The 20,426-nt window shown below is 44.6% G+C and overlaps 1 protein-coding gene across 2 annotated transcripts in view; it reads left to right on the top strand.

Annotated features, from left to right (window-relative positions):
- The first annotated feature begins 16,984 nt into the window (after window positions 1–16,984).
- SAR1B (secretion associated Ras related GTPase 1B) overlaps window positions 16,985–20,426 on the top strand; it is a 33,154-nt gene continuing 29,712 nt past the window's right edge. For both annotated transcript variants that reach the window (XR_014788394.1, XM_084838921.1), the window contains exon 1: window positions 16,985–17,095. The gene's annotated coding sequence lies outside the window, so the exon portion shown is untranslated. The remainder of the gene's footprint in view (window positions 17,096–20,426) is intronic.

Here is a 20,426-nt window from a genome sequence, read left to right as displayed (position 1 = left end):
ACATCCTGCAGCCTCTCTCAGTGCATCTGAGCATGAGAAAAAATGTTCTTCATTTTTTCTTCAATTCTTCTCAGCCCATAGGCAAACCCAAGAGGGCTAGGTTACTGCCTACCAAACTGTGAAACATATATGAAGCACTTTACTACTGACACTACCGCTGGAATAAATTACTGTTGTTTGAAAAGGGTAGGTGTGAAGACATCATTACATGAAAGGGAGAAATGAGCACCTCATAAATAACCATACTTAAATATGGATGTTTCACATTGCTTCACATTAATTTCATTTTAAATGAATCAAAAGGAAGGCCATGCTAGCTTGCGATATTAACTGCACATACCTGGGAGTGCATTCCATTGAAGTTGTATGTTACATCCATTAGTTTTTGTTGTTTAAGAAAAATAGCCTTTTCTTACTGAAAAAAAATGTTTACCAAATAGTGAAAACTGGTGTTAATATTAAATCTGGCATTATGGATGTAAAATTATTTTTCAGAGACAGTGACCTGGTTTGCATGATCATCGTGGGTTAAACAAGCCACCAGTGGCTTGTTTAAGCTGCAGCACAAGCGGGATGCCATTTGCTTAATCACCTCCCTGGGTGTGGCTCGTCTCATCTGAACCGGGGCAGCATGACTTGCTGGAGGGGGAAAGAACTCTCCAGTAACCCAACACCTCCATCGAGCCATGCTACCAGGGTTCCGACGACACAACAAGCTGCGCCCAGGCAGACGATCAAGCAAATGGTGCCCAGCACACTCCGTAGCTTAAACAAGTTGCCTCACAAACTCACAGTGACTGTGCAAACCAGCCCAGTATCTTGCATTGTTTAGCAATATTTTTCTAGGAAAGCACTTGCATGTATATTGTTTAAAGAGATGTTACAGGATTTCATATTCCATGGTGAATAGGCATACTTCCTGTTTCGTATTTTTTTGTTTATGTACCTTCAATTTAAATGTGTCATCCCATTCTATTGAGACCTTACAATCATCACTGGGAATGTTGTTTTGATATAAATAATATTTGTTTGTATTGGGAATGTATAAAAACAAAAACTAATTTATTTCAAAACAGGAGAACATGTGAGGGGGATCTATATTGGGAAATATTTAGGCATTATCACTGCAAGTCCATGGCAAGCATGATGCTTTAGTTTTAACCCTAAATGCATGATTTAGTAAAACACCCTGGCCTGGCCACTCCAGTAAAGTAAGAGCTGAATGTTGAAAAAGAAATATTACACAACAGGAAGAATCAAGGGCTTCTTCTTGTGGTGTAATACTTTGCCAAATCAAACACCTGGATTATCTACTGCTTGAATACAGGGTTTCAGAGCCCAGTCTTGTTACTATTATTGCATCCAGCTAATATGTCATATTCACAAAGAAGAATCTAACAACTGGACCTTACTTAGGGCGCAATCCTATTCAGATAGGTGGCTGCCTCTGAACTCAGAGGCGACCGCCTATCCAAAGCAGGGCAGGAGAAGCACGGATGGGATCATGCCTTCCGCACTTCTCCTGCCCTGCATTTTTGGCTAGGCAGCTGATTGCAGCTGTCTACTGCTGGAGGGCTGAGCAGGGGAGGAGGCTGGTGTATGACACATTGGATGTTTCGTACAAGCATTTCCACCTTCCCTGCCCAGGAATGCCCCTTTTTGGCCGCTCTGCACTCCTCTTGCAAGCATGGAAGACGGGGCTGTTCCGCGCTGCCTCGGAGGCAGCACAGAAGTGAGGGAAGGTCGTTTCTCCGGGAACTGACCTCGGAGCACGAGCTCTGAGGTTGGTTCCTGGAAAGCCAGATATCCTATGGCCGTCTAGCTGCTGTCTAGCGGCCATAGGATTGCTCCCTTATTTTCACATCCTGGCCACAATCACAATCCAGCCCAGAGTTAGACAATCTTAAATCTATTGAAATTGATGGGCTTAAGGCTTTAAGAGATCAGGGTGTAAGATGAGATATAGATAGATAGATAGATAGATAGATAGATAGATAGATAGATAATCCAAGACCAATATATAATGCTAGCAAAATCCCTGACATTATGACAGATGATTCATGAATCCAAAGAATGTTTTGTGACCAAATGAACATGAGCATGGTTGAGGACACAGTGCTGTGCATCAGGCAGAGCAATCCTATACTACAATTATGCTGGGATGGGGGAGGCAGGGAGAGATATGCCACCACTACACTGATAGAACAGCCACCATATCCAGTGTGTGCTTGCCCTGGGAGGGGACAGGAAAGACACACAACCAGGAAATAGAACAGCATAAAAACAATAGACATGCCCCCTGCATCCTTAGAAAGTCTGCCAGTGCCCACCAATCAGGGGCTGTGCCAAAGCTGACACCCTCATGCCACCCACACATGGAAAAAGCCGAAGAACTCACAATAATGGGGATCCACCCCCAGTATACAGCCCTGCATCACAACACAAACACACACCACCACTGTGGCCCCACTCCTTCAGTCCCAGTGACACAGTCAGCAACTGGGTGAGCAACTCAGGTACTGCCAGTTCCCAGGCATTCTTCTAGGCAAGGGGTTCTAATCCTCGTATGCTTCTTACGACCACTGTTTTGGAGCACAATCACACAAAGAGGAGGAAGGACAGCCCACACAACACAGTATCTTGGGGCAGGAGGCTTGCACAGAGCACACATGGCTCTTCTGGGACATGGGTTCAAGGTCCACCTAGGGAGCAGAAGACTTTATTCCATGTGCAAGGAACAGAGCTGCCATCCATTTTTGTATTTAGTTGATTTTAGGATATTGTGGGGTTAAGTGTGTGTGTGCGTGTGTGAGTTTCAGGCAAAAGCTTTAAAGGTTTGAGGTCAAAGGTTTAGTCAGAATGTAAAGCTCAGGAAGCCAGGACATTATGAGGTTCAACAGAAGGTCAGAGGAAGGGGCGGAATTTTAAACTCGGGGAAAAAGAGGTAAAGAAGAAACTGCTGCTGGAGCTGGAGAACTCATTGGGAGAGTTGGGCAAATGGCTGTAAGATATTGCTTGGATAAAGGACCTGGATAAAATAGGGGCACAGTGTAGTGAGGTTAGCTAGGTGCATTTATCCCTGGTTGTTTTGTTACACTATTGCTCATGGGGGGGGGGGGGTTGTATGTGTGAGTATCCATTCAGATTTTAAAACTAATTCCTATTGACTTTTTCTTCAATACAATTTAAACTTTGTTATTTGAAATGCTGTGGTCGGTATTGGGTGTGTGCGTTACCCACCCCACATCTAATAGCCAACCTCCACACTACCCAAAGACCTAGCAAGGGTTTTAAGGCTGGTTTGGCAGAGGCAGCCAGAGAAAAAGGTTTCCAGGTAGCGGTAGCAGAAAAGGCCACAGGAAGGGAAGGGCAAAAAGGAGCATGGGCACACTATTTTGCGTCTTTTCCCTTCTACTCATGAAACGTAGTGTTAGCCATGGGATCTAGAAAGCAGTGGTGCTGTCTTTGAAAATACTTAAAATAGGGAAGGATTTTTTCCCTTTAAGCAAAGGGTGTTTATATTCTTTTCAGGTCTAGACAGCAGGGGCCAGAAAGGTTAGAAACATGGCAGAATATATGTCCATGAACAAAGCAGTTCTAACTGAAATGTGTCAAGCCAAAGGACTGCCTTTTGAAAGCAAAAATGTGGAGCGGTTTAGAGCTCTCCTGATTCAAAATGAGACAGCGACTTAGCAAAGAACCCTAAGGGGGCTGAAATACCAGATCAGATGAATCCAGCCTATATCCAGCTAAAAGAGAAAGAACTAGAGCTACAAGAACTGGAGCTGTGAGACAGAATGAAGCAGAAGGAGAACCATCTTTGTCAGCAGGAGGCGCAGCATCATCTAGAAGAGGAATGTCTCAAGCAAGACAGGAAACAGTGGCAGGTACAGCATCACCTGGAGGAGGAGCATCTTCATCAACTGGAAGCACAGCTTAGGGTGGCCAGGTGTCCTACTTTCCATAGGACAGTCCTCTGTTTTGAAGAGCTGGCATAGAACAGTCCTTTGTTTGAAGGTGCAACAGAACATCCTTCTATTTGAAGAGGTGTCCAGTCCAAGTCTGGGTTAAAGTCAAAGAACTATAAGGAGGAAGAGCAGAGGCCATGAATTTGCCCATCAACATTTAGCACCGGGATGGCAGACTGAGCACAGGTCACCTAGCCCAGGGTCCCCAAACTTTTTGGACCCATAGGCCATTTGGGAATTTGAGAAATTGTTATGGGCACAATGAGAAAATGGCTCCCATGGAGGATGTGGCTAGTTACATAATGGCTGCCATGGGGGCCTGGCCAGTCAAAGGTGAGCTAAAGAGAGGAGGGGAGAAAAAGTGAAGCTAGAGGCTGGGAGAGAGGGGGAAATAGCAAGGCAAAGGGATAGAGGCAAGATAAAGTGCAAGGCTAGAGACTAGAACAGGGAGACAGCGGCCTAGAGAGGAGAGGGGAAGAGCAAGGCTAGAGGCTGGGAGGGAGGGCGAAATAGAAAGGCAAAGGGGTAGAGAGGAGGGAAAGATCAAGGCTAGAAAGGGAGAGAAAGAAGACTGCCTAACATTTTCCAAAGTTGATCTTAAAACAATTTTTTGAAGGGGGTGGGAAGGAAAAGCTCTGTGAGCACTGCTTTGAGGGGCCCTGACTTAGCCAGTCTTCACTGTCGAAAGATGTATTTCCTTTTTAAATTATAGTAATTATTTCTAACATTGCACCTATACATATAAACCTTCTTACTGAAATTGGTGTTCTTGAGTGATGCATTTCCTCTATTTTGATGTGTAAGTGGCCACCCTCTCAGGAGAAATGTCTTCATCAGCAGGAGAAGCAGCACAAGGATGAGAAGGAGATGTTGCAGTTACAACAGCAGCTGCCAGCCAAGGTTACCCCAAAAGATTTCACAGCCATCACTCCAGAAGAGGATCCCCGTGTGTTTCTAACCACCTTTGAATTGGCTGCACAGAAATGGGGCATCCAGGAGGGCAAACATATGAAATACACAGGCAGTTTAATGAAAAGGGAGCTGGCAGAGGTTTATAATAGCATGCCAAAAAGAGGGCCTGTCACTTTGCTGTGATTAAAGAAACTAGTACAAAAGGTGTCCTTTGGATCTTGAGCATTTCAGGGAACAGTTCAAAACCTTGCTGCCTCAGCTAGGTAAATCTTTGATGGAGTTTAGGGTGAAACTAATGAACCTTACACAAGTGGGTAGAAGGGGACAGAGCAGAAATCAGAGAAAAGGTTCTAGAGCTGATGGGGTTAGACCAATTTTATTATCAAATCCACAAGGAAATTAAACTAAGGGTCAAGGATAAGGCTCCTGTGAGTGTGGTGCAGGCAGCCTGGCCCTCACATGGACCAACCAGCCCTTTGCACCCCCCAACAAGCCATGCACCCCCATGTTGCCTGAATAGTCAGCCCTGATGGGTAGGCCTAAATGCCCTCCCTCCCCTTATCATCCCTTTCTCTCCTCCCTCTGACTGCCCCATGCCCCCTAGCAGCAACACCCATCCCACTTGTGCACCCTGAGAGGCCTGCTTCCTCACAATCTAGGGAACCTGAGTGAGCAGAGAGAGACGGAGCCACTGACCCTGACCCATTGAGCTTGGAAGCCGCTCCCCGCCTTTGAGTTTTATCTGGAGGCCACCTGAAGGCGGAGCAGGCTAGGGTGGAAGAAACTCTATCACTCCCAAACAACTAAGTCCCAACATTAAAGCCTTTACTGAACAGTATCTGGGATAGAAGTGATCCTGCAAGGGAAAGACGTGCGTGGAGTTGCCCTCAACCATTCTCACCAGCAGTGTTGCCAACAACCAGTCTCCTGTGGCTTGGACAGTTGCTCAACAGACAGCAGGATAGTAGGTGCAGTGTCTGCACGTTTGGAACACCTTCTTCTATGGCATAACTGTCTGTCATGGAGCTTGCAAAGATACAACCCCACAGAGGAAGAGCTTGGGGCATCCTAGTGACCGACGCTGGTCATGTCGTGGGCCTCTCTCTTGGCTTGCAGATAATGGGGTGTTGAATGCATTCTCTTCCTATGATAGAGTGACCTGTGGAGAGCAAGTGGAGAAACACAGAGAGCAGAAGGAGCAATAGTCGACAGGTGGAATGCATGGTCCCTGAACCTGAGTGTTCGTGGAGGTGAGAGAAAAAGGAATGGTAGCACTTGGGTGTTCCGCTAATGATTATACCTAAGTTGCCCCTCACGGTGTGTGTGGATGTGTGAGACTGCAGTAACTGACTATACGTCTTCCTCAGGGGTTGTAATGAAGCACTGTGTGTGCTGTGGATGTTTGTTGGGCTCCATGCCTCTGAGCTGTGATCCTGCAAGGCAAAAGTGCTCACCAGTGCTTGGCCAGCAGTGGCAATGGGTTGAGTGGAGTGCCTGGCCTTTGCTAACAGAGGCCATGTTTCCATGACAATGGAAGGAGAAGCTAATGGAGGAGTACCGGATTTTTTTTAAAGGAATTGGCTTTGCTGTGAACAGGGCTCCATGAGCAGATTCTCCGGACCGCTAAAAATCACTTCACAGAACATACTTCTGGGTGGGGGTGGGGTGGGGGGGGGGTGGAGTGAAAGTCATCTGACTGGCAGGGGCTGCTCAACCAATAAGAGAGGCTTCCCCCCCTTTCTCCTTTCCCCTGAAAGTCCAGATGCACCTGCATTTCAGGAGCAAGCCTCATTGAGCACAATGGGAGTTACTTCCAAGTAGATACACATATGCTTGTGCTAGGAAAGGAGGGGTGGGGAGAGAACACACAGATGGAAACGAGCCCCCATTTTAACCCACAGGATCGGTATTATTATTATTATTATTAAATTTATTAATCGCCCATCTGGCTGGTCACTCAGCCACTCTGGGCGATGTACAACATACAATAAAAACAGTTTAAAACAATAAAATTCTACAATAAAAACATTTTCTAAAATACCCTAACCCACCCCAAATGCCTGCCTGAACAGCCACGTTTTTAATGCATGACGGAAGCTCATTAAAGAGGGGGCATGACGGAGTTCCCTAGGGAGGGAGTTCCACAGAGTGGGGGCCACCACAGAAAAGGCCCTCTCCCTCGTCCCCACCAGTCTAGCTGTCCTGGCTGATGGGACAGAGAGAAGGCCATCCGAGGCTGATCTTGTTAAGCGGCCTGTCTGGTGCTGCTGGAGGTGCTCCTTAAGATAGGCTGGGCCGGAACCATATAGGGTTTTAAAGGTCAAAACCAACACCTTGAATTTGGCCCGGAAAACAACTGGTAACCAGTGCAACTCCTTCAGCACTGGAGTGATGTGATCTCGCTGGCGGCTGCCTTTAATCAGGCGAGCCGCCGCGTTCTGTACCAGCTGCAGTTTCCGAACCGTCTTCAAGGGTAACCCCACGTAGAGCGCATTACAGTAGTCTAAACGAGAGGAGACCAGGGCATGTACTACCGGTGGGAGCAGATGGTTGGGAAGGAAGGGGCGCAGCCGCCGTATCAGATGGAGTTGATACAGCGCTGTCCGGCTCACAGCTGACACCTGAGCCTCCATGGACAGCTGGGAGTCCAAAATGACCCCCAGGCTGCGGACCTGGTCTTTCAAGGGTAGCCGTACCCCATTCAACACCAGGTCAACATCCCCCAGCCTCCTCTTGTCTCCCACCAAAAGTACCTCGGTCTTGTCAGGGTTCAGCTTCAGCCTATTCCTCCCCATCCAGCCACTCACCGTCTCCAGACATTTGGACAGGGATTCTACGGCCAACCTTGGTGAAGATTTAAACGAGAGGTAGAGCTGCGTGTCATCCGCATATGGATGACACTGCACCCCAAACCTCCTGATGATAGCCCCCAGCGGCTTCACATAGATGCTAAATAGCATCGGGGAGAGGATGGAACCCTGTGGCACCCCACAAGTAAGTGGCCACGGGTCCGAAACCTCCTCTCCCAGTGCTACCCTCTGGTACCTGCCGGAGAGGAAGGACCGGAACCACCGCAATACGGTGTCCCCAATGCCCAACCCCTCCAGGGGGTCCAGGAGGATACCGTGGTCAACGGTATCGAAAGCCGCTGAGAGGTCGAGGAGAACAAGGAAGGAGCATTCACCCCTATCCAGAGCCCTCCTCATATCATCTACCAAGCAGTTACTTCCTAAGGCAATGAATTGGAGCCTCAAGTTTGTGCTTAATCGCACGTAAGGAATTGGGTTTTAAAATGTGCCCCCTCAATTGAGGGGGTTCTCTGTTATTTCTGTGGTCATTGAGAGGGCAAGACTCCTCATTCAGCACAATGGGAGGAAACACCCCTTGACTGGGGTCATGGTGAAAGGCACACCCCTGGGCAGGGCTAGCATACCTGAGCTAAATGTGGGGGTTGGGGCATACAACAACGATGCCAGGGAAAAATCCAGTTTCTCCCTGATAAGCTCCAGGGTGGCTGCTGGATGGCCACGACTCATCTATCCCTAACAACCTCAACAGCAGGCTCGGAGTAAATTGCTGGCGGAGACTCCCTCAGAGAGTGTTTTGCCTATATGGAGATGAGGGCTGCCAGCCCCACCTGCCCGCCGCCTGCCGCCACCCAGAATTCCCTGCTCCGTTTGCCTTAGCTGCAATTGTTGTTGTTCAGTCATGTCCAACTCTTCGTGACCCCATGGACAATAGCACGCCAGGCCTTCCTGTTCTGTGCTCTCTCCCGGAGTGTGCTCAAGTCCATATTCATTGCATCGGTGATGCTAAACCGACCTTTTCCAGTCTTGTGGCCATTATTGAGTGTTCCAAATTTGTTCACACTATCATGGCTATCAGGGACATTAAGTTCTTTCCTGTCTAGTTCTTCTGTGTATTCTTTCCATGTCTTCTTAATCTCATCTGCTTCTGTTTGGTCCCTGCCTTCTTTGTCCTTTATCATGCCTGTCTTTGCACAAAACGTTCCCTTGGGATCTGCAATTTTCTTGAAAAGATCTCTAGCCTTTCCCATTCTATTGTTTTCCTCGATTTCTTTGCATTGTTCATTTAAGAAGGCCTTCTTGTCTCTCCTTGCTATTCTCTGGAACTCTGCATTCAGTTGAGTCTATCTTCCCCTTTCTCCCTTGCTTTTCGCTTCCCTTCTTTCCTCAGCTACTTGTAAAGCCTCATCAGACAGCCACTTTGCTTTCTTGCATTTCTTTTTCTTTGGGATGGCTTGAGTTGCTGCCTCCTGAACAATGTTATGGACCTCCATCCATAGTTCCTCAGGCACTCTGTCTATCAGGTCTAATCCCTTAAATCTATTCCTCACGTCCACTGTATATTCATAAGAGATATGATTTAGGTCATACCTGAATGGTTTAGTGGCTTTCGCTACGTTCTTCACTTTAAGCTGAAATTTTTCGATAAGAAGCTCATGATCTGAGCTACAGTCAGCTCCAGGTCTTGCTTTTACTGACTGTATAGAGCTTCTCCATCTTTGGCTGCAAAGGACATAATCAATCTGATTTCGATATTGACCATCTGGTGATGTCCATGTGTAGAGTCGCCTCTTGTGCTGTTGGAAAAGAGTGTTTGCTATGATCAGCGTGTTCTCTTGGCAAAACTCTATTAGCCTTTGTCCAGCTTCATTTTGTATACCAAGGCCATGCTTGCCTGTTATCCCGGTGATTTCTTGACTTCCTACTTTAGCATTGCAATCCCCTGTGATGAAGAGGACATCTTTTTTTGGTGTTAGTTCTAGAAGGTGTTGTAGGTCTTCATAGAACCAATCAACCTCAGCTTCTTTGGCCTCAGTGGTTGGGGCATAGACTTGAATTACCGTGATGTTGAATGGTTTGCCTTGGATTCGTACTGAAATCATTCTGTCATTTTTGAGATTGTACCCCAGTACTGCTTTTCCCACCTTTTTATTGACTATGAGTGCTACTCCATGTCTTCTAAGGGATTCTTGCCCACAGTAGTAGATATAATGGTCACCTGAATTAAATTCACCCATGCTTGTCCATTTTAGTTCACTGATTCCCAAGATGTTGATGTTCAATCTTGCCATCTCATGTTTGACCACCTCCAGCTTACCTTGATTCATTGATCCTACATTCCAGGTTCCTAAACAATCTTGTTCTTTACAGCATCGGACTTTCTTTTCACCACCAGATACATCCACAGCTGAGTGTCCTTTCGGCTTTGGCCCAGCCGCTTCACTCTTTCTGGCGCTACTTGGAAATTCCCTCTGCTCTTCCCCAGTAGTATATTGGACACCGTCTGACCTGAGGGGCTCATCTTCCGGCGTCATCTCTTTTAGCCTTGTGATACGTTCCATGGGGTTTTCTTGGCAAGAATACTGGAGTGGGTTGCCATTTCCTTCTCCAGTGGACCACATTTTGTCAGAACTCTCCACCATGACCTGTCCGTCTTGGTTGGCCCTGCATGGCATAGCTTATGGCTTCACAGAGTTACGCAAGCCCCTTCGCCACAACAAGGCACTGATCCATGAAGGGGAATCCCCACAGTAGCTGGGGGGAAATGATTTTTCCCTGGTGGAATGCAAAGTATTTTGGCATGGCTTGATCTTGAATGGGCAATTAAGCCCCATTAGCTTTACAAAAGACAGGCTCTTGGTAGAGATGAAAACTGCTAAAACTGGTTTGTTGATATGAATCAACAGAGCTGCCTGAATGTTTGGATTCTCCTTGGGTGGGGAGGGGGTATGGGGGTTGTAATGATGAGCACCTGTACTTCAACATTTACCCCTGGGTGTGTGGGGGGGAGAGTATTGTTGTTGTTCAGTTGTTAAGTCGTGTCCGACTCTTCGTGACCCCATGGACCATAGCACGCCTGGCCTTCCTGTCCTCCGCTGTCTCTTGGAGTGTGCTCAAGTTCATATTCATTGCATCGATGATGCTATCTAGCCATCTCATCCTCTGCCGTACCCTTCTCCTTTTGCCTTCAATCTTTCCCAGTATCAGGGTCTTTTCCAGTGAGTTTTCTCTTCACATTAGGTGGCCAAAATATTTGAGCTTCAGCTTCAGTATCTGTCCTTCCAATGAGCAGTCAGGGTTTATTTCCTTTAGGATTTAGTGGGTTGCCATTTCCTTCTCCAGTGGACCACATTTTGTCAGAACTCTCCGCCATGACCTGTCCGTCTTGGGTGGCCCTGCACGGCATAGCTTATGGCCTCACTGAGTTACGCAAGCCCCTTCGCCACAAGGCAGTGATCCATGAAGGGGGGAGAGAGTATTAGAGCAATATAATTCCAACAAGACACACATAGCAAAAGGGGTAGGGGTAGGGGTGGTGAGACATAGGAGATAGTTGCAGCAGTTATACATTCCAGCATGTGTTCCCCCTTGCCTTGCTTGTCTGTGTGGGGTGCTCTGTCCTGGCAACCTAAGTTGTTGGCATGGTGTGGGGTTGGGTGTTTGCATCTGATGCCCCAAGCAAACCTGTTGTTAGCTGTTAGTCTTTAAGGTGCCACAAAACTGCCTGTTGGTTTTGATCATAAGCACGCTCTGTTGGTACAACTCAACTGAAAAACAATGGGGATTAAACCAGCATGCTCTGAAAACTGAAGCCTTTACATTTCTAAAATATGATCGGATTAAAAATGTTTCCTGCAACAAATATTTGGCAAAAACAAACATTTAAAATTTTAATGTAAAAAGAGCAAAGGCTCTCATTTTGATACAACTGCATAAAAAATTGAACTGGTGCTTTATACTTGCATTTCCTGACAATCGGGATCTCACTGAGTTTGGTGTCCAAAAATTCAGTAGAACTTGTCAATATGCATGCACTGAGTAAGTGAGAATACGAATTGCTTGTACATTTTTTCTCCAGTGGTGCACAGTTTAACCCCTTGTCAAAGGTAATACAGGAATGGGTTTTGAAACTCATTTTTTTCAAAACCTCTACACCAAAGGCATGCAAATATGTATCAATGTAGCCTGAGGGATCTTTTTTTTTAATAAACAAAAGCTACTTCTAGAGGGGGTGATCAGGACCAGAGAAATGGTCCGGTGGAAAAATGCTGACCATTTTCTCCACCCCCATTTCCCTGCTCCAATATAATCACATACTTACAGTGGCTTCCACTCCAGAGGTTCAAACAGACGTTTGTTTCTGTTTTCTGAGTAAGATCAGAGCAAAGGTCATTAACAGATCTGTTTTACAAATCACACAAAAAATTGATCTCTCCATAGAGGGTAAGACCAAGCAAGAAGGAGAATTTATGTCCAAACCTGTGGATCCAGTCCAAGTACTTCCTCACACACACTGTATCATGTCTAATAGCTCCCTTGTTTCATACTGCTAGCAAGGGGAGAAATGGTTTCTTTACATTGCTGCCTGGAAAAAAAATAATGACTCTCACATTAACGATAAATTCTAGATAGCTAATAATGAGAGAACAGTTTAGGGGCATTATTCTGAAAGCAAAATCACAAGACAGGAAACTAATGCAAACTACTGCAGCAGAACAGGAACAACCTCAATATCTGAACTCTTGGCAGCATTCTTTTTTCATAGTCAGCTTGTGCCTGTTACAGAAGAACTACCTAAATTACTAAGCAACTTGGAAGTTCTATACTGTTCCTTAGTTTTCTGAAATAAGGACATATAGGGCCTGTTCACACATCAAGGCAAATTGTGGGTTAATTAACCCACAATTTGCTGCAGCATGAGCAGGGCATGTTCTGCAGCCTTTTTGAATATTCACCCCCGATTGGGCTGAATCGGGGGTGGGGGGAATCTGGACACTATAGGTGGGTTTGCACAATCAGGGAAGGAAAATAAGTCAGAATGATTTATTTTCCCTCCCCACCTGTGCTGGTCACATGCCGCCTAATTTCCGTAATTACCCTCGCTGGGCATGGGTTGTTGTGTCATCCAAACCCAGTGGGGTGGCTTACAAACCACCCCACATCCCTAGAACAAATCATGGGTTCCAGGGTCGTTTGAAAGCCACCCCCGCCACCCACCCCTCTAGGTTCAGAAGAAATGACAACCTGTGCCTGGCAAGGGTAATTATGGAAATTAGGTGGTGCGTGATCAGCATGTGCGAGGCGGGAAAATAAACAACCATGGCTTATCTTCTCTCCATGATCATGTGAGCCTGGTCTACAACTTAATCATGGTTAAACCACCCACAGTTAACCTGAGTACTAATTTTATAGTGTATAGTGTCTGGGTTTGGATGTCATGTAACAACCCCCAGTTGGGCCAATGAGGGGTTGATTATTCAAAATGGCCACAAAATTAATTAACCCATAATTTGCCGCCATGACGTGTGAATAGTTGGAGATGTACAAGGGGCTGCTTCTTACGTTATGGTTTCATACATGCATATTGATAGTGTATTTCATCAGTAACGTTTGTTTTAATTGAACTTTTAATGAATATGCAGTTATTGAAATTTTAAAAAACTGTTTTGTATGGTATTTATCTTGTGCGATGCCTTGAAAGGATTCTATGTGTTCTTATCTGTCCTAATACATGCATTTGAAAACTCTGCTCTCCCCCAGAAGACAGTTGCATATACATTCTCACATTATCTACAGATATAAAATTGTAATCGGGGAAGAAGCCCTCATATGCTAAAATCAGTGACCAATGCAAAGCATATAAAATACAACTAACACTTTTCTTATTACCAAATAACAATAGCAGGTAATGGGCCAGAACACAAGATTTATCTTAATACCAATGGTAATAAAACATATTTAAAATGTGTTAATGCAAACATAATTTAAAGCAAAGATTTACGGACTGTTGTTCAACAACAGACATTGTGGAACTAGTCACTGGACAAACGTCATCAGATGTTTAGTTGCTGCCCGAGTCCATATAAATAAAACATTGTAGTTGCATTATAGTTGCTATCCATCCTATCTTATAGCAGGAGCATAATTTTCTCAGTCATTATGTATCTTGATTTGTCAGTAAAAACTAATATAATGGGCAATGCACATACAGTATCCTGAGGGATATTTTTTATTTTCCTTACTACTACAAACACACTTACAAAGTTGAGGGCTCAGATATACATAATGCCCCACATGGATCTTTGAGGTCACAGAATTTAGAATATTCTTACTTTGGGGTAAGCACAACACTATAGGCCACAGAACTACTCCCTATTGCAGAACATCAGTGCTCCATAGCACATGTAGCACCACCAAGATAGCATCTGGTATTACCTTAGAAAAACTCTTTACAACTGCCAGTTCTTTTTATATACAGGTTGGTTTTTATAGTCTGACTTCTGTAAAATGGCCTTGGAATCTTATTACTGTGCCTCTACTCTATCTTCCATAGAAATATTTAGCAATCTAAACCTTTCATTATTGTTCTGATTACAAAATTATGCACATATTTATTCTGAGATGCTATTTTGGCAGCCATTTTGGATTTTTAAATTTCTATTTTCTCAGCATAACAGTGTCACAGAAGATTGTTTGTCACTAATACTTAACGACAGTTGATTTCACAACCTGTTTTGTACATATTTTGCCCAAAATGAATTTCAATTGGTTGCTATTTTGTAATTTTTCAACATAAGACTTCTAAAAACCTTTAAGTTTAGTATTAGCTTGTCCTCAACATGTCACCAAACTTGGCTAAACAATATGACTGCAAAGCAGTTGACTAAGCAGCCATCTTAGCTACTACCCTTTGTTTTAGGTTCAATACTGAAGTGGTAAGGTACAGACAGATTTGGATTCAGCAGGTGGAAAAACGTAATAATAAAATAAGAACTAGTGAACTAATTATTTCATTTCTTTCTTTTCTACACTGTGCAATAGTCAAAGCTCTTTGGGCAATTCACAAAAATTACAAAACAAAAATATAGAAAACTTTAACACACAAATTTAAAAACAATTGGAATGGCTAAAAAAAGTTTGTTGTTGTTGTTCAGTCGTTCAGTCGTGTCCGACTCTTCGTGAACCCATGGACCATAGCACGCCAGGCCTTCCTGTCCTGCGCTCTCTCCCGGAGCGTGCTCAAGTCCATATTCATTGCATAAGTGATGCTATCTAGCCATCCCATCCTCTGCTGTCCCCTTCCCCTGTTGCCTTCAGTCTTTCCCAGCATCAGGGTCTTTTCCAGAGAGTTTTCTCTTCGCATTAGGTGGCCAAAATATTTGAGCTTCAGCTTCAGTATCTGTCCTTCCAATGAGCAGTCCGGGTTGATTTCCTTTAGGATGGACTGATTTGACCTCCTTGCAGTCCAGGGGATTTGTAAGAGTCTTCTCCAGCACCACAGTTAGAAAGCATCAATTCTTCGGCGCTCAGCCTTCCTTATAGTCCAGCTCTCACAGCCATATGTTACTACTGGGAAAACCATAGCTTTGATTAGATGGACCTTTGTCGGCAAGGTGATGTCTCTGCTTCTTACTATGCTGTCTAGGTTTGCCATAGCTTTCCTCCCAAGGAGCAAGCGTCTTTTAATTTCATGGCTACAGTCACCGTCTGCGGTGATTTTGGAGCCCAAGAAAGTAAAATCTGTCACTGCTTCCATTTCTTCCCCTTCCATATGCCAGGAAGTGATGGGGCCAGATGCCATGATCTTCGTTTTTTTAATGTTGAGTTTCAAACCAGCTTTTGCACTCTCCTCTTTCACCCTCAACAAGAGGCTTTTTAGATCCTCTTCGCTTTCTGCCATTAGGGTGGTATCGTCTGCGTATCTGAGGCTGTTGATAATTCTCCCGGCAATCTTAATTCCAAGCTGTGATTCATCCAACCCGGCGTTTCTCATGATGTACTCTGCATAGAAGTTAAATAAGCAGGGCGACAATATGCAGCCTTGTCGTACTCCTTTCCCAATTTTAAATTTTTTAAAAAAAAGTTTAGGACCTGGTAAAATTACCTTCCAATACACTCAAAACTTTGGAGATCTCCCAGAGTAGACATGCAGGTCATGAGGTAGCAAGCAATGCAGCATATGGATTAGCTCAATTGCGCTGGTGGCCATGCTTTTTGACAAGTGTACCCAAGATGAGTTCTACGTATGAGATAGTGGAACTTCAGTATATGCCACAATACATATTTACTTATGGCATAAATGACTGTGGACTAGAGCATATGAAATCTTATAACAAATCTGTCTGAGGTGCCACAAAACACTATTGCTTTTGCTGCAACTGCTAAGTTGACTACCCTTCTGGAACGTACGTATGATCAGTTGCTTTGCTATAGAGCTATAAAAAAATAAAAGCCCATTTAGTTCATAAGCATGATCTAAAAGTTGGGAGTAAGAGTGGTGGCAGATCACCAAAAAAAGAAGACAAAAGACAGAGCTGATACTCATAATTTTTTGTATATGCTAATGTATATGTATAGATGAAAATTTAGAAATAATTACTACAGTATATTGTGTTCCTGCTCATTCTGCTGTCCAGGAGCTAACTCTTGATGGGTAACTTTTAGGCTCATGTGCTCCCCTCTTACAATTTTTAATCTTTAAACCAGACATGGACTGGGCAGCCTTTCAAATAGAGGCCTGTCCTCTGTCAAGTAGGACACCTGGCCACCCTAGGAGTATAGCATTTTACCACTCAGCCATCACGGTGGCCATGTCTGAAGCAATTAACAGACGTTAAAGCGTTGCTCCCGGGGCCTTTGTATAATATACTGGGGGCGGCCCTGCAACTCCACGATAAAGGGGCAAGTGTATAAGGTGTGCATACAGCCCAATATGTTACAGGGACGGAGGCTGGCCCTGAAGGCGGGCGCCTCGGCGGGTTTGAGGAGAGGAGCCAGCCCTCCCGCTCTCTTCTCCAGCAGTGATGTCAGGGTCGAGAGAGACAGGAGGGCCAGTTTTTCACAAAGATCATCCTGAGGCGACTAAGAAGCGCGTCGTTGCGTTTTTCTGCCCAAGCCCTTTCTGGGCTACGGGCTGGGGCGGAGAGGCAGCCTCCCTCCACGGCGAGTGGGCCCGGGCGCCCGAGACCCCGCCGCAGGACCCCGGGCGCTCAGCTCCGCCCTCCGCGCGCGCCTGCCACGCGGCTGCCATGGGCCGGCCGGGCAGCAGCGCCCGGAAGGAAGGAGCCGGGGAGGGGCGGAGCGGCGGAGAAGAGGAGCGGGGCGGAGCGGAGCGGCCTCCGGGCTCCTGTGTCGGTGCCGGGCGGAGTGGCGGACGGAGCGGCCCGGATCTCAGGCTCTTCGCAGCGGGTGAGTGGCGCTGGCCCGGGAGGGAAGCCTGCTGGCAACGGTGGGCTAGGGTCCCCTTTCCGTCTCCCTCCCGGCCTTTCTTCCTTGCTTCTCCCCCTCCTCCCTCAGCTTCCCATGGATCCCTCTGCCTCTGGTCACTGCCTCCCCCGCCTGCCCTGCTGTTCCATGAACCAGACTCCCCGCCAATCTCTGCTTCCCCCTCCCCATTCCTCGGTCTCATTCTGAGCCCCCCCCCCCCGGTCCGGCACCTTTACTTTCCTTCTATCCCCCGTACCACCGTACAAATGTGGCTACCCCCCGAGGCGATTTCTTTCCCTCCCCACTATTTCTCAGATCTCTCGTTCTTTCTCCTCCTTGCCCCTTTTGTCACTTGCCCGCAGTACACCTTCCCTGGCTTTCTCCCCGTTGCCCGCCTATCCCTGTATCTCTTCATTCCCCCAGCCCCCCGCTTTATTTGGTGGTGTTGGTGTGTGTGTATTTAACTCCTGTAGGCACCAGTAAAGACTTGAATTATAAGCCCTATTTATAACCTTACCTAAGTAAATGATAGCCCTAATTCAGAAGGAAACTAGAAATTAAGTGACGTGCCCAGTCGTCACATGGTGAGTCATTTGACAGGTAGGCAAGACGGTTCAAAGGGTGAAACTAGGTTGATAGTTTGACTTTTGCTGCTGTCATATCTCAATATGTCATTTTAAGTCACTGTTACAGCACATTTAGGCTGAAATCCTGTACCCACTTACTCATTAATATGAGTGGGGCTTATTTCTGAACAGACATGTATATGATTGTACTGTTAATGTGCTAAATGCTTGACAGTGTCTGTCTTTTTCATTCTTACAACAGCCTTGTGAGGTAGGCTGCTAAAACTTCCATTTACTGATGGGGAACTCAAAGTGACTTGCCCATGGCCACCTAGTGAGCTCCCACATAAAATACGATTTGAATATAGATAGGTTCAACACAGGCATTCTACCTGTGGACCAAGCTGGCAAAATGTACCCACGGACATGCACATTCTCATTGAAAACATGTTCTCAGTTACTTAAAACGTCTGTTGGCAACTCCTTCTGGTTGATCATTATTAAGCAATAGGCTTAATACTCGTGACTTCTCAGTGGTGCAAAGCTGACGACAGATACTATTGCTTGTATGGGAGGAGCATGGGTTAGTTGAAAACTAGAAATTGCTACCTGGTTGGTGGTAGATTATTACAACACAATTGTATATTTAGCAGGTTTGGGTAGGAGTGGGAACAAAAATACACTTCATGCTTTCTATTGTAATTTCTTGTCTAAGGCTCCAGTTAGTGGGTTCATAGTAGAATTCAATATGTACTTGAAGGAATAAATATCCCTTTGCCTTAGGTAACAGTACTTAAACTCTCTTAAGCAGTAAAGGTTTTTTTATTATTCTCTTTGACCTGCTCTGTCACATATAGGGGCATCTGAAGTGACTAGGGACAAGTCTAAGTTATAAATGGGCTGCAATTCTAAACCTCCTTACACCAGGAAGTAGATCACATCAAACCTGTTGATACTTTCTTCTAGTTAATATGCTTACAATCAGGCTACCAATATGTGCTTCCATTCACCTGTTTTATTACAATTGGTATTTTAAAAAATCTTTTGAATTGCTAAAGCATATATTTAAAATGTTCTCTTGACACATGGAAGTGGAACAAGACTTCTGTTATTCTTTTTAAAAAGTCTGGGTATTAAAGACTGCTTAATACAGATTGGTTCCTCTGGGACCATGCTTTAACTGTGTTGTGTCTATCTAGAGTCAGAGTTTAGTGGACTTATTCCCCTTATGTTTATCAGAGAACTGAGGACACAGATACCACATTAGTGGGAGTGAATACAGAATCCAGTGTTGGTGCTAATTATTTCAGATTAATACATTTAGAACAAGCAAATATGATCTTATGAATGTAGCATAAAGCTCTAAAAAGGAGTTAGGTCTTTCTGTACATGGGAAAACCAGAAGGCAGATTTAAAAATATTCACTGATTTTATAAAGTTTTATGTATTTCTTAGAGTCTTACATACCATACTTTGTGTGGAAAAGGAGGCAGCCATTGGGTTGTGTCCTATGCTAATTTACCTTAACTCTCATTCATTTCAACAGTGGATACGACGCAATTGTATCACACTGGAAGAATGAACAACAAACATAAACCATAATTTTATGAATATAATACCTACTAAGTCAATATAGTAGTATTTAAATAGAGTCTGCAGTGCACTAAATGTTAACATTGCCTCTGTAATTTTATACGTTCTTTTGGGGGAATTTATAAATTATGTTGGCTAGAATTTGTAAAACATTGCTTTGTAGAAGTTGCTTCGTACTAAGTAGGAGTTCTACAACTATTGAAAGCACTGTAGGTCAGGCATGGAAGTTTCACTTTGATTTCCTAACCTTCAAGAATTTGATGACGTACATCACTGCCGATTGTTTTATACTACGAACTCCACCGTTTGTGGGGGTTACCACCTGAATTAAAACCCAATAAATTAGCAACAGAAGTTGAAATTTAACTAAACTAAATAGAAACAATGTTGTTCCTACTGTATTGAATTAATTTTTGTGTATCTTGAGTCCCATTACCCCCTCTTCATATAACAAACACAGAAAAGATACCATCTGTTCCAAAAGATTTGCGATATCAAATGTAATTACATTGCAATCATAATGTTTAATCTGTTACACATATAGACAAATACAAGCTTCTCTGAAGTTGATAGGTGTGTGTGTATGTTTTAAGGGGTTATATTCAGTGTTAGTTTAACTTAAGTCCCATTAATTTCAGTGGGTCTCCTCTAAGTAGAACTAATATTGGATATAACCCAAAGTGTACAAAAGAGGCTGTGACACACAAATACGTACTTGCTCAATTTTAGAATTGTAGCTCCAATTTAAATGAATGATGCTGCACACATGATGAAAGATAGGCATGCAGTAGTGTTAAAGGTTAAGGCTGTTAACCAAGGCAGTTAAGCAATTGCAACATTACTCATAAGGTATTCCTAAAACCTCTGATTACTCAAAACTACTGAGTGAATGGCAGGGACTTTGTAATTGCCTTGAAACTGCTGGTATGTTTCTTCTAAATCATCCAGCGCTGGCCAGTGTCCAAACGTGACTATAGAAAGTAAACAGATACCATTGAGATCAGTGGGACTTAAGAGGTTTGAAATGGGGCTTGGGTTTGAAATACATGTTTCTCTGGCTGTGTGAATTTTTCCAACTCTCCAAACAAATTTTCCTGATGGCCCCTCTCTCTGCCAGAATCAAAGTGCTGTGACCCTTAAAACTTTGCATGCAT

The sequence above is a fragment of the Heloderma suspectum genome, chromosome 2 (assembly GCF_057233095.1).
Source record: "Heloderma suspectum isolate Gila_16-S chromosome 2, 16-S_ref, whole genome shotgun sequence".
Classification (NCBI taxonomy): domain Eukaryota; kingdom Metazoa; phylum Chordata; class Lepidosauria; order Squamata; family Helodermatidae; genus Heloderma; species Heloderma suspectum.
The sequence above is the reverse complement of the archived record's forward strand: the minus strand, read 5'-3'. Positions and strand labels throughout refer to the sequence as shown.